Source organism: Atractosteus spatula, chromosome 10 (assembly GCF_055471065.1).
Source record: "Atractosteus spatula isolate fAtrSpa1 chromosome 10, fAtrSpa1.hap1, whole genome shotgun sequence".
Classification (NCBI taxonomy): domain Eukaryota; kingdom Metazoa; phylum Chordata; class Actinopteri; order Semionotiformes; family Lepisosteidae; genus Atractosteus; species Atractosteus spatula.
In genome coordinates, this window is record NC_142715.1 from 11,501,063 (window position 1) to 11,515,364 (window position 14,302).

The following is a 14,302-nucleotide window of genomic DNA, read 5'->3' on the forward strand; positions in this document are numbered from 1 at the left end:
GTAGGAAGGTGCCTTTTGTGTACCTTAATCAAAGACAATAAATAATTTTCACTCAGACGTTGATCAGAAGCTCAATAAACGACGAAGCAGAGGCTCCTGTTCCGAATTCTCCTCACGTCTGATGGTCTTGTTCTGACCGAGATCAATCTAAAGTGGTGGAAGGGATTTTAACTAATCTGTTCTTTGAATTCAGGGACTGCTCTGTCTGCTTTGTAATTCAAAAATAGATGCAAATGTCAAGTTTTTTGTAGATAAAAAGTATTTTCAAAAGTTAGGTACTTAATGATTTGGTTTTGGTTTTGAATCGTTATATTTTTAAGTTTGTGCTTTCTCTGTTTTTATCGTATTGTGAACTTATTTTTTAAACAAATGCTTGCAAAGGAAAACAGGACACACAGTACAAGCTACTGTGCACTTTTGGGAGTATAACAGGTTCGATATAAAATCGCAAAAATGTAAAAGGGGAAAATACCCCAGACTGCGTGTAAAGCCTTCCTTGAGGTAGGCTGTTGTTCTTTTGTTAGATAAATACGACGTACTGTGCACAAAATGCTGCATAAAACAACCTGATATTTTAATAATTATTATTTTATAATTTGATAAGCGTGAAGCCCCGGATTCAGTTCCCGTTATCTTCAGTCCTGATTTTTTTTAAACATGAGATCTTCCCTTCCTCTAGTTGAATTCACACGATGAGAGTGATCGTTTTTTCACGTTGTGATCCAAACAGTCTGACAGTGACCAAACCAGAACGGATTCTGCTGGGAGCCGAACTGAGCTCATTCTCACTCCCTGTGCTAAAAACGGAATTAGTTCTTCCACGAGCACCATCTACAGCTGCTGGATAGTGCTCTGCGTTCTACTGCTCCAGCAATGCTTTTGACGAAAGACAGATCACATGTGCGCTTCTAACCTTCTCGCAGCTACAGGCGAGACTGAAGCTGGCGATATGAAGACCCGCTGGTACACCTTATCTAATTTTCACAATCGCGATAGACTTCTTAAAAAAAGTAGCTATAGCCCTGAAACAAGCATTACCTTTATCAATTTTTACATTAATCGATTTTGACTCAAAATCGATTTTTTGATAGGTTCAATGTATATTTAAATTGAAATATAGCGTGCATACCTCATCAACCAACGGGCAGAGCAATATTTTACGTTGCCTTCCAGAGCTTCCAACATGTGGTGGATTTGTATGGGCGTCTGTAGGATACCACTACAGCACTAGCGCAAGTGCAAAATCCACTTTCACACGACTATTTCAGTGTCTCTCACACATGATCCGGAGCGCAGGAGCCTATATCGCAGAGTTCAAATGTTATTGATGGGTGATCGTTCAGCGGGGGTCCGGACGTGTAGCAGCGTAAGTATAAGTGTAAAGATGAAAACTTTAATGTATTGTTCGGTTTCAATCAAAATGCTTTACTACTACAAGAGAGAAGTATAGTAAGAAGGATGGAACAAAATGTATGATTTATTGGAAGAAAATTGTTTTTATTTGCATTCAAAATGAAGCAGAATTTTAGCGCCACACACAAACCCTTTGTCTTCATATTTTTAAACAGACAAAAGTGTAGAAAACGTGTTTTTTTTTACTTTGAAATTTTGGACTGGGGGCAATGTATTACTAATAGTGTCGCTGAGTTCACTATGGTGCAATGGAGTAATAAGACCAGGGCCAGTGATGTAATACCTTTTCACCAAGAGATTGTAGGTTCAACTCCTGCCCGGTTCGGATTGCGTTATAACGGTTTACCTTCCTTTATATAAATGAACTGCCCCTGAAGCTATAGAAAACGCGTTGGATAAATTGTCGAAACTTGCATGAGGCTGCAGACAATTTAACACTACTGTCTGGAGATCAGCTCCTGCTTTGAGCTCCATAGCAATGCAAATACCGTGCGTAACAAAGATGGAGAGCAGCTGAACTTGTGCGCAGTAGTCAGTACGGTGCTGAGGGTTCAGTACTGGCGTTGTACTAATTAGCACGAACCGCACAGGCTCTGAATCAGACCATTTCAATTAGTCTGGTCAGTGTAGGAGTATTAGGAGTTGACAGGGTGCCTTTGGAATAGTCGTCAGAAAATATAAGAAAAGGAAAGTTACGTTCAGTAAGCTCTCACACACAGTATTCGACATTGGAATCTGATTACAAAAAAAAAACTACCCGTCTCCCCAGCATTTGTCGGTGCTGTTGTTTTTATTTTACATATGGTTAGCATTTTAATGAATTTTTAAAAGACTGATACAAAAATCACTAAATACGAAATGTAAAAACCCCAACTGGAAGCAGTTGACCATTCATATTCCTGAATTTTAAATCCGTGTTGATCTGTGTCCGAGTGCCTGGTGCAGCTATTTTGAAAGCAGAGTCTATGATTTATTGCGGAAGCGCGTTGCCACCAAGGAAAAAAATCCTGAGTTCTACCAAATTATCTCCTAATTACGACTCGCTCGCTGAATGATCTCTCAAGAAATCCCGAGTGAGATTCAACAGGTGTTTTCTGCAGCAGCCACGACAAGTGTGACGACGTTCTCTGGATTTCCCGAATATGACGTTAAATTAGTTCAAATCATTTAGTATTTAACAGAACTAAATGTTTTGGAGGTATAATTGAAAAAGCAGAGAAACACTGTAGCACTTCGAATGTGTCTTAATTTAATTGATTGTGTAAACCTGGCTCTCCATGAACACGAGCAAAGAGTTCTCACTCAACAGAAGATTGTGATATGAGCACATATAAAGCACCTGGAGATGCCGGGGATTAAACCCGGGACCTCATACATGCGAAGCATGCGCTCTACCACTGAGCAATAATCGGAACTGATTTAAAGATGTGCATAAGCTCTCTGATCACAATCCACCACTCAGGAAGAATGCCTGCAATTTCCCACTTTCGCGTTTCCTCTACTACAGAGTAAATCCATAGGAATGAAGAAATAAGAAGGAAAATAATCGCATCGAAGCTTCCAGAGACTGGGCAAAAACGAATCAGTTATTTTTATATCCAGTCACACAGGCGACAGTGGTTGATTCTTCGACTGGGGGTTGCTTTTTTCTACCTCCTTACACACTATCTTTCAATTCTGTTTTCTTTGAAAGCTTTTTGTACCTTTTAAGTGCTCTTGATTAAAATTTGTGTAGAAAAACAGCAGTACTGATGATTTTCATGGACCGATGTACACTTGTTCTGTACAACTCCAGTGATAAAGCCCAGTCTGTAAATATTGTAGAAGAACGTAAAAGAGCGAAACAACACTCCAATCACAGGAATGGTAATAGGAAGGATCGTGTTCTTATTTAATATGTCCTTTTGAGATGCCTTGTCAATGCACACAGGCGTTAGAGCTGAATAATGTATTTTTAGTGGTGTTTGTAAACAAAGATGGAGCATGTTATTTCGATACCAGGAAGAAAGGAGCAGACTCTTAAACTTTAAGAGACAGAAACGACACCTTATCACAGCTAACATTAATTAAAAAGAGTGGAGCCTTGAGTGAATCATATTAGTTTCAATTGGCCATCTGTGTCTTCATATCTTTGTAGGTGAGGGAAAGGATTGCGAAAGTGTGCAGGTGCTTCTTAGAAGTGAGTAGGTGGTACAGGTGCCTTCCAAATAATTGAGCTGGGTTTGAATCCCACTTTTCATCATTTTCACTTTTCAGCTTTTCATCTCAGGTGCATAAGCAGTTGTGTTGAATCCATAACCCATAACCCAGAGGTTGATGGATTGAAACCATCCTCTGCTAGATGCGATTGATAAGCACAACATCAGTTTAATGATTAAAACTGATTTTTTCTCTCGTGTGTGCAAACTTCACACTTACGGTACTCTTTAATTTTTACAAATATGCAGATGCCCAAATGTATTTTTGGATGCTCTGAGATCCTTGATAGTTTTCTCAAATCATTCAAATGAACATCCATATCAAAGCAATTATGTTTATATATATATATTACAATATATATTACAATTAAGGTACATATACCATATACCAATTTCCCGTAGGGAAATTGTCATCAATTCCCTACGGGATTAATAAAGTATTATCTATACAAAATATCAACGTATGTTTGTACAGTGCTCATTTAATAATGTTCGTCAAGGATTGTCAAATTCTCCAACAATTCTGTGTTCTAATATCAAAATATTTTTGCTAAGGATACAACAGATGTATAAATGAATTCTCCCGAGTGTCAGTTGAAGATACGATTCCACAGGTGAAAATGGTTTTCTTGGACATTGACTTAGGTACTTAATTGTTTACTTGTTGTAGTTCCACACGAGTAAAACACACACATTTACTGCAACGTTCAAGAGGGTTAAGGTTTTGCGAAGAAATCCCATCAGCTTTTAGCAGAGATTATGTTCACATCGGAACAATCTGAACCACCAGCCCTTTGTTTAACGGCTGCACAGAGACACATTCCCATTGCTTTTCACCATTCACACGTGAAGGAAGTGAATATTTGTATTTAGCTAAATCAAGCCGACGGAGATGCACTGCCGTTGTTTTTCTCCACTTTCCGTTAAAAGGAGAAAATATCACTGGCATTTTCTTGCAGTATTTCTTCTGTCCTGATAAGCAAGATTTGTATTTTATCTTTCAGAAGTTGACTGAATTCCTTGAAGTTCAGAAACAACTTGTTACAGAAAGGAAATGAGCACTTGCTTCAAAGTAAATCAAGACGTATGTCTCTCTCACTGCGTGTGCTCGTATCTGTCCATCTCTTTCTCCTCCTCTCTCTGGCAGTCTGTGCAGAGTTTCTGAAGGGGATGTAACACCACTTGGCAAAGAAAAAAATTCTCAGAGGCAGAATAAAAAATCATTATTCTCTTCTCAGTCAGACTCACACTCAGACAGAAGCTAATCTCCATCCTTCTCTTTATCCTGACAATCCAGAACCAGAGGACATTCAGACAATCAGTGCTGCTACATGAATAATATCAGACAGAACAGCCTGGACTCAGGTCACATCTCCCCCTTTTCTCCTTCCTCACAGCCTCTTAGAGACAGAGCAGAGCTCCTGGTTCTCCTCTTTGTGAACTGGGCTCAAGACTCACTGATCTGTCAGCTTTGGGCTCTGTTTCAGGTCAGAAGCAAGAAGCTTCTATTTACCCTTTTCAGGACCGCCAGCCCTTCAGTATTACTGTCTTTACTGTATGTCAGCCTCCAAACATATTTTAAAAATGTTTTATAACACATGTGAGTGTTGAATTATCAGCAGTGACACTCTGGTCAGTATATTGATCATTAGTAGCCAATGGTCCGATGGTTGTGTTTACAATAGTGACTAGTTGACCAGTCTGTAGCTCTGAGCAGTGGAACTCAGATCACACAGAAGACCTGTCTGTGCGTGATCCCACACCAGCCCTGGGATTACTGCTCTCACAAGTGTCTCACTTATAAATTTCTCTCACTGTTTTATAAAGTTACAATTAGATGAAGTCATGTAACAGTTGTACAGATAAATAATCAGACTGCCTATGGAACTGGGTGAGAGCTGGGTGGAAATTTTTTTGAACAAATTAACCTCCAAGATCAGGAGTCTGATCCTCCTGGCTTCTATAGTCTGATGATTCGTGTAAAACCCTTAAAAGCGCTTATTTCAGGGACTCGTGCTCGTTCTCGTACTGCTCCACACGGGTACGTTTTGTAACGTATTAATCTGCAAAGTAAACTGTCATGGAAATATAACTATCAAGGAAGCCACAAGAGAGAGTTCTCACCTGAGTAAGGTCTTTATTTCAATATTGCAATATTGGGAGCCCTGCTGCCACTTCGCAAAGTGCAACCAGAGACTCAATTTGTTACAAGCAGTACAGGGTTTTTATAAGACGTTGCGCTGTAAAAAAGCTCAGTGCTTTGTCCCTTCAAAAACTTCCCCTTTCCCTAAGACAAAACAGATTACATCATAGAGCGAGAGAAGAAGCACTAGATTTGTTATTCAAAGCTAATCAGTTACTTTCAGCTAATTCTAACGACCCAGACAGCATATATTGTTTTGGTACATTGTCTTCTAAAGTAACCTAAACAGTGTACTTTGTTGACGCACTGTTTTCTAAAATTCTGCATGTACTGTAGCACAGCAATTACATCCTTGAAATACATTATCTAAAAGCACCAATATATTTTTTGCAAAGCTCTCTACATTTTAAGAATCAATTTACTTATTAGATTTCCACTTCAATTCCCTCCTTTTTATTCTTGAAAATGATTAAAAGTTAGATTCTTCATACGGACTCCCAGGAGGCTCCCATACTTCGGATTCTTGCGTTCTTATCAGAACATACTGATGCGCAAACATATTCATTACCATATTTCAAAGCATTGGAATAATATATTTCGTACAGCAACACAAAAACAGGAAGACAAGTATCACAGCCCCTATAATCGGTGTTAGTAACTTAAAGAAAAACATTCCCCCTGGCCCAAACAGTGATTCTAACCAGGAGAGAAATGGGTGAGGCTGTAGAATGAGGCATTAAAGCACATACATAACAAGATGCATTAAATTTCTTTAACTTTACAGTATGATTTATAAGTTTATACCACAAATTACTCATATCCCCCTCATTATCAGTTTCATTCAGCCAGTTTGTATACAAAGAGGCTTCGCGTTTAGATTCTTCCTCTTTCTGGGTGGTGACAGGCTTCCACATAAAAAGGAAAAAGGCTATGCACATCAGTCCCAATCATCTGGATTATAATTATGATATATATTTTTCTTCATCATAGATGTGCTTTGCTAAGTCATTCATTTGCCAATAATTGTCTAGAATACAAGTACTGTTTAGTCTTTGGTCACCTAAACAGCTGTCTATCACCCTAATAGAGAATGGCCTAAAACTGTGATTATAGCGAGGAGCATACAGTTATTTCCATTCTAATATATCTGAGTTACACTCAGACTAAAAGCAGGGCTATTTACCCATGCCAATAAACCTAAATAATCACCTCTATCAAAGGGGATTACTCCCATGAGCATCTTTTATAGCAATACAATCCCAACATGAGCTCTGATTATTATTTGTGGCTGACTGATAAAGTATTGATTCCATATCCCCATTTATCAAAGTAAAACTCCTTAGACTTAACAGGTACACTGTCGCCCCCCTCAGGAAGCTCAACAAACACAGAAACAGTGACAATATAATAATTAATGTTCACTCAGTCTCTGGTGCAGTGGTTCGGTGTCAGCGCAATGCGTAGATCCAACGATCTCATCCTGTCACTCAGATGGCAGAGTCGGTAGTCAGTTGCACTTGATATGGTCCTACCCAGCAGGGTTGCAACATCTGGCAGGGTATATCTTCCTCACCCACACCCACTCGCCAGGTACCAGGTCATGTCTTCCCTCTACTGGAGGTCTCCAAGCGTCCAGCACCTGTTCACCAGCCCCGTGCACCACTTCAATTAACAACCTACAATACTACAACAGAGAATTAGCAAATTCAACAATCCATTAGCCAAATTCGTCCCTCCAGGAAGTTTCGTTGATTGGCCTGTGATGATATCAAACAGGCTCTATTACACAGTTCTGTTTGATCCAGCCCACATCCCATGGCGTTCCTTCAGTCTGATGTCTAGTCGATCTTTTAGACTTCTGTTCCTTCATTCCACTGTTCCAGCAGACTGAGGGTGATCTCAGTCCATCTCACCCCGAATAATGCAGCCACAGCCTGTCCCTTGATCATAATACAAGCGGTAGGGCAGTGCCCACCGAGGGCTTATCTCCATCATAAAGTGTTTGGTAGACACAGAGGCAGTGACAGCAACCCACTGGGATTATAAGAGCCAAGGTTTCCCTTTACAATTGTAAATTGTAAACATTTGCTACTGCATGAAAGGTTTCTCAGGAGCAGGCCTTTTGAGCTGTAGCACCTGCACCTGAACTGTAGTTGAGTTCCTTTGATAAGCATCACATTGAGATACCACATAAGTGGCTACTGCTTCAAACATGGTCCCCACCCAGGTTTGGGTAACCGGCACACCATTTGACTCAAACCCAGGTGTCCGACAGAGTGCATTTGTCGAGCTACAAAGGGCATTAGGCTGTGAGGGCATGCAGGGCGTCCAGTGTGCTGGCAGCACCACACTCTTTTCTAACCATGTCCTTTTCTCTGCTTTACAGGGCCTCAGCCTGAATATCCTGTAGCTGTCCCCTTTTCACCAACAGAGGTTTCACAGGGGTCTCAGATTCCTGTTCTACCAGGACTGCGCACCTGACAGCTACATCTGCAAAGTTGTTCCCTCGAGTTACTGGAAACATTTCTTTATTATGTGATTTACACTTTACCACAGCTACTTCAGTCAGTAGCTGCAAAGCTTCTAACAGTTCAGAGACAAACCCAGCATTCTTAACTGGAGTCCCTGCCATGTTGGGGAAATCCCTATTCCTTCACTGCCATCCAAAATTGTGGCATACACCAAATGTATATATACAGTCTATATAAATTGCTACAATTTTCCATTTAGCATATTTACAAGTTTCAATTAAATCTTTTCATTCAGTCTGCTAGTTCTACACCAGATTATTCACAGTTTATACAGCCAGGCAGGTAGCCTGCACAACACATAAACACGGCCCCTTGGCCACCGCATCGAGGGGTCCTGAATAATAATAACCCGCCAGACAATGCCTATCTCCATGCTCCTGCACCAGCACAATGGCTCACAACCCATTTATTTCACTTACATACAGATTACATACAGATGATCCGTCTGAGGGAATCCAGTCCAGGGCCAGTGCCTGCAAGAAAGCTTGTTTCAAAACATTAAAAATGGTTTCTGCTGCTGGGGTCAAGGCAATTTTGTCTTTGGACTGCACTACCCTCCTTAAGCTAATACGTCACCAGACGAGCTCGTTCTGAGAAGGAATTCCCATCCTCGAATTCACCCTGGCTTTATCATGTAGTTGGTTTTATACCCCTTTTTTCCCGTCTGAAGATCTAATACTTGGAGTAGCCCGGCCTTATGGATTCCCTCATTAGGTAAAACAATCACAATATCACATAACTCTATTGAGATAGTTCACATAAATGCTATTTCATACACTAATTCCTTATAAATGCTGCAGGGCATCCCAGCCCAATAGGTCTGGGGTGTCCCCCACCCACATCAGTAGTTGAAACTGTACATCTTTTCCCAAGCATACTGTGACAGCTTTTATTTGTTTTAAACACAACCCTTGCCCCCCTTCTCCTGTAGCCTACTGTTACCCGTTAGAAAACTTTATATCACATCTTTATGCTGTTTTAGTCTAAAAACAGGACAGCTGTGCTCCTGTGTCCCCCAGTTACTGCACAATGTAAGATTATTTCACTTTTATTTTAAACCTGAGATAAACTTATGAAGGCTACAAAGGGGCTTACTAGATTAAATTTATTAGTTCTAGCACGGCTCTCGTTTCTGCTTCTGACATGTTCTTTAATTGTGAAATCAAGCCTCTTTCTTACAATTTCTCCAAAAAACACCCTTTTTTTTAGTAACTGCACACCAGCTTATTAGTAGTTTTGTCTTTGGGGTCTTGCCCCCCTTTCCCCCAGGGCTAGTTAACTCACCCCCCATCTGGATATGCCCAATCGGGAGATTTATCCCAGTCCTCATTGTTTTCTTGAAGGGGTCTTATATCTTGGTATAATATTAAAGTCGCACAATAATTGCGACAAACTGGCGGCTTCTTTCTCTCCTCCTTGGGAGTCTTTTTACCTCCCATTTGCAGCGCTCACACTTCTGCATGCATGCTTCGCGAGTTATTAAATCAAATCTGTCTCCGCTGTCCGTAATATCAGGAAAGCATAGTTGTACATTCTTGGCAACATCAGGTTTTAACCCACTCAATTAAATTTGTTTTATTACTGTGGAAGTATCTTCATTCACTTCCTTCTCATCAGCTAACCCCGAGTATACTATCCATAAAGCTATAAACCTTTCTGTAAAATCTGAAACATCCTCACTTCCTTCTGCTGACATGCTGTTACTTTTCTCTAATCAGTTTTCGGTGGGTAATGCTCTTTCAAAGATCTCCACACTAATTCCCACCCTTCTCCCAGATTCTCTCTTATCCCACTGCTGACACCAATGTAATGCAACAGGGGCTCAGGCGGGCGCCCTTGCCGCATTAGATCAGCCCCGCACCGTCCGGGGCTCAAACCTGGGACTCCCGCGTTACTCAGCAGGGACCCAGCCCAGTGAGCCAACGAGAGATGTCTCTTAAGGCATTCTATTTCTTCTTTTGCAGTTTCTTTTTCTGCATATATAACTTCGTTTCGTTCAGCCATTGCTTTTAGCTTTTCCATCAGGGATTTTTGCGTCTCATCTATGATATTCTGTTGAATTCTCAAATATTCCTCTAAATATTGTTTATTTTTATCCAAATGTTCATACACTTTTCTACATTCCTGTTCAGCCTAAATTCCGTCTGACAGTCCATATTTCTTTTTAAGTTTCACTTTGCATTAATCTAATTTTTTTTCCTTCACACCAAACCATTTTCACGATTCCCACGCGCCCCGCGGAATCCCCCAGTCGAGACAAACTGATGAACAATCACAATACGGGAACACGGACCAGGTTCCAAATCCTGGCTTTAAACACACAGTTGAATCGAGTTACCATTTTCGGCTCTTCTGCGAGTACAGTTCTAGTTACTACCTTCAGCCGTACTGCAGTCGTGTACCAGGATGCAACACCTGGATTTTTTCGCACGGGCAGTGCGAGACACTATTCCTTCAGCAATCCCTCTTTTTCTACCCCACCTTCACAAAACAGGCATCTACAAACACATACACCATAAACTCATTTTTCTGTTGGACTCGCTTCAGCTTCAGAAAAACCCTGAACCCACCACAGCAACATGGAGAGGACAAGCGACTTTTTAGAAAAGAGGAGTCCTTACCTCTTTTTAGAAGCGGCCGCCTAACTTTTCCTCTCCATGTCCGTGTGGTTTAATTTAGATGGATACTTCTTCATCATTTGGGTCATGTATCCGCCAATCTGCCTCCTCCTTTTTAGAGGACGTTGTAAACCTTACAATATGGAACAATATGATCTAGCAACAAGGTTATGTCACTGTAATTAGGCTTAAGACAATCAAGAACAAGGCTTGCCTTTCTTTTAAATTCTTTACGATCATCAGGCAATTTAGGAAAAGACTTGACTAATGCAAATAATTCACTAGGAGACCAAGGTCAATGTACATATGCTGGAGTTCCTTCTGGACCTGTAAAAGTGCACACTGGCATTTCACGAACAAGTAAAAAGCCTTTGGCTCCGGACCGCTTTCTAATTTTGGTGGAGACTTTTTCTTTTTAGTACGCATGGTCATGACTTTAGCTGCAGCTTGCTGTTCTTTAGTTTCAAGACTAGTCTTTTTTTAAGCTTCCTATCATTTCTGTGATTCCTCTTTCCCTGACATAAGTTTTCCAATTCACTTTCTTTCCTTTCTTCTCATTCTCTGTTTTCCCTTAACATTTCTATTTTATCCCTGTCATCTCATCTTCAGGAAACTTCTTTTCCTAATTCCACTTTCCCCTGTCCATTCTGACCACTTAAAAAGATCCTTCATAGTTATGGGCACCTAATTATCATATATAAATTATGTGCAAGTTCCCTTACACCTATTACCAGTTCATGAACATAAACATTTTTTTATTCTGCCGGGACTCTAACCCAGACTATAATCGTTTACACCTATTCCTGCTTCTCTGAATTTGTCATACATGTACTTTTGCTGGACTGCTCGGTCCCATTTTCGTCTTTGAATTTTCATTCCCCATTTTTACCGATCGGTGCCTTACTTAGAACCTTATCACATTAACTACTCCGCTGAGCAAAAACCACACGTCTGTGTAGAGATAAGTTCTTTATATGAGTCCCAGACTCATCAAACCCGCATGAGAACACCCTCACCAGCCTCCCATTTCTCTGCAACAAAAAGATCACTTACTGATGTCAGACTGCTGTGAATTCTCCAGATGCGTCTCTGGAAGGATAAAAAGTTTATTCCCCAAGGTTCGTTCGATTTGCTAAAATTGTCCAGGTCCGGATGAAATTTCAGCATTTTTTCTCAGATCACCCCTGTCACTTACTGCTTGGCTCTCCCCCCGACTCTTCGCATTCACCCCACCGTTCATGTCTCCCTTCTCAAACCTTACCTCAGGTCACCCCTATCCAGACTACAACCTCTTCTGCCTCCACCTCGTTCCATCGCCGGATCCACCACCTATACGGTCAATAAGCTCCTCAAATGTCGTTGGCATAGGGGTTCGAGACAGTTTTTGGTCATGAAAGAAACAGAGAACTAGCAGCGTCATCGACTCCTTTCGAACTGGGACCCTATCGCAAGCACGTAATTCGTGGTGTCGTAACTCTTCTGTATCTGATATTAGACGAAGAACATCGGGGGAGAGCGCGAACTCAATCCCCCACTACCAGAAATTAAGCAGTCAAGATTCCCACATTTGGGGAATTTGCAGGGGTCAGCACAGCCGGAGTGCAATGGTCGAGCCTCGCCCTGGGTGAACCGATTTTTAAGAACTTTATTTTCTTTTCACAAAAAAAATACAGGACATCACAAATTAGAAAGCTTTACATTAATATACATACTTAAAACAGTATATATGATCACATCTCATTACATTTTGACACGGTACCAGTTACATAGCAACAATTTCTTTTTTCCTGGTGCAAATCACATTCTTTACTTAAACATGATAATGTTTTTCACAGTTTCTTGAGATATTGACCTATGCTCTCTATTTCCCACAGATTTTCTGCTTCCTCCCTCCCTTCTCTCCACAGATCTCTGAGGTAATAGTTCTCTCGGATGATGAACAGGGCCAGGCTACCTGCTGCCTTGACTGGGACCTCGATGCCTTTGAACAGCCCCATGTTCCTCACTCTCCACAGGGCGTCTTTCCCACTGTTCACCACGGCCCAGATCCTGTCAAACACGTCAGGAGGAAGTTTGACATGGGTGAACCTCCTTCTTGATCAAGGTATCTCCCCTACCAGGTAAGTATGAGCTGTACAAGCCCCTGCAAGCGACCCGCACCCACAGCACAAATCGCGAAGCCTAGGCCAGCTCCTCGCCCCGCACGCCACCGCCTCCTGCTGGGCCCACTCTTTCGCACACTCACACGCCACACTAACACTCAAAAGTGTGGGCAAAACGAGAAAACGAGCGCGCCGTTTCCTACACATCTGCAGTCGCCATTGCGCATTCGCAGCATGTCCCGGGACGCAATTCGGCCTCATTTGCATAACACCAGACCGGCAGATCGCTACGCAAGCTCGCGTCGTGCGCCTGCCACACGCCGAACAAACACCAGAGCCTTTTCAGCAATTTCCAAAAAACGGGCCTGCTCGCCTGCCCACAAGGCTCCGTCTCTTACCCGCTCTCCAGAGCCTGCTGCCTTCTGTGCTGTTCTCTTGGCACCGCTGCAGCGCACACAACTCCTGCAGCGCGGGGAGAAAGTTTCCACGCTCCGCCGCAGGGAAGGCTCGCTCCGTGCGCACACGTCCTTTCAATGCCAGTTCAACAAGTGCTCCGCATTAGCAGCGTCGGGGCTCCGGCGTGTCGCACCTCACCTCACCTTGCACAGCCCCCTCCTTGAATGTCTGGCACTGGGCATGCCCCGCTCTCCTCCACCTTATCTTATCGCGTGTGACCACCGACAATGGCCACGATGCCGGAGAATGGCACCTGTAAAGTGTTAATTGGGGCACAGGAACAGCCCGTCTCATCTCGGGGGCCGGCTTCAAAGACAATACAGCAAACACAGCGGGGCGGGGGAAGAAGACGACTCGACACATGCAGGTACATTCAGCTCCAGCGGGAACGAGTCATTTGTCGGTCTTTTCAAGTGCTGGGAGCCGAGTAATCCTTCGCTTGTATCGTTTCTCCCCGGTGACTAGATCTCACCCTGCGACTCTCGACTGGGCTCACCCACGGCAGCCCAGCAGGTGTGAGCCTAGCCGGCACCCGGATGGGAGATTCCCCCCGGAAAAGCTCAGGTTGCTGCTGCTCCTGCAACAGGTGTGACTGGGACCAGTAGGGAGCGCTCACCCTGCGGTCTGTGTGGCTTTCTTATGCCCCAGCATCCTGATGGCGACACTCTGCTGCACAAACAGGCGCCGTCCTTCGGGGGAGGCGTAAAACCGAGGTCCCGACCCTCCTTGGCCATTAAGAAATCCCAGGGCGTCTCTCAAAAAGAGACACCGAGGGTGTCACTCTGGTGTTAGTGTTCCCCTTTACCAATCAGTCGGGGTCTCCTTCTAATCCCCGTCTCAT

General features: G+C 42.6%; 1 non-coding gene across 1 annotated transcript; it reads right to left on the bottom strand.

Moving 5' to 3' along the window:
- Positions 1 to 12,409: 12,409 nt before the first annotated feature.
- Positions 12,410 to 12,574, bottom strand: LOC148825063 (U1 spliceosomal RNA). The gene has a single exon (XR_016092995.1). It is a non-coding gene; the product is annotated as a U1 spliceosomal RNA (small nuclear RNA).
- Between the last annotated feature and the right edge of the window lie 1,728 nt (positions 12,575 to 14,302).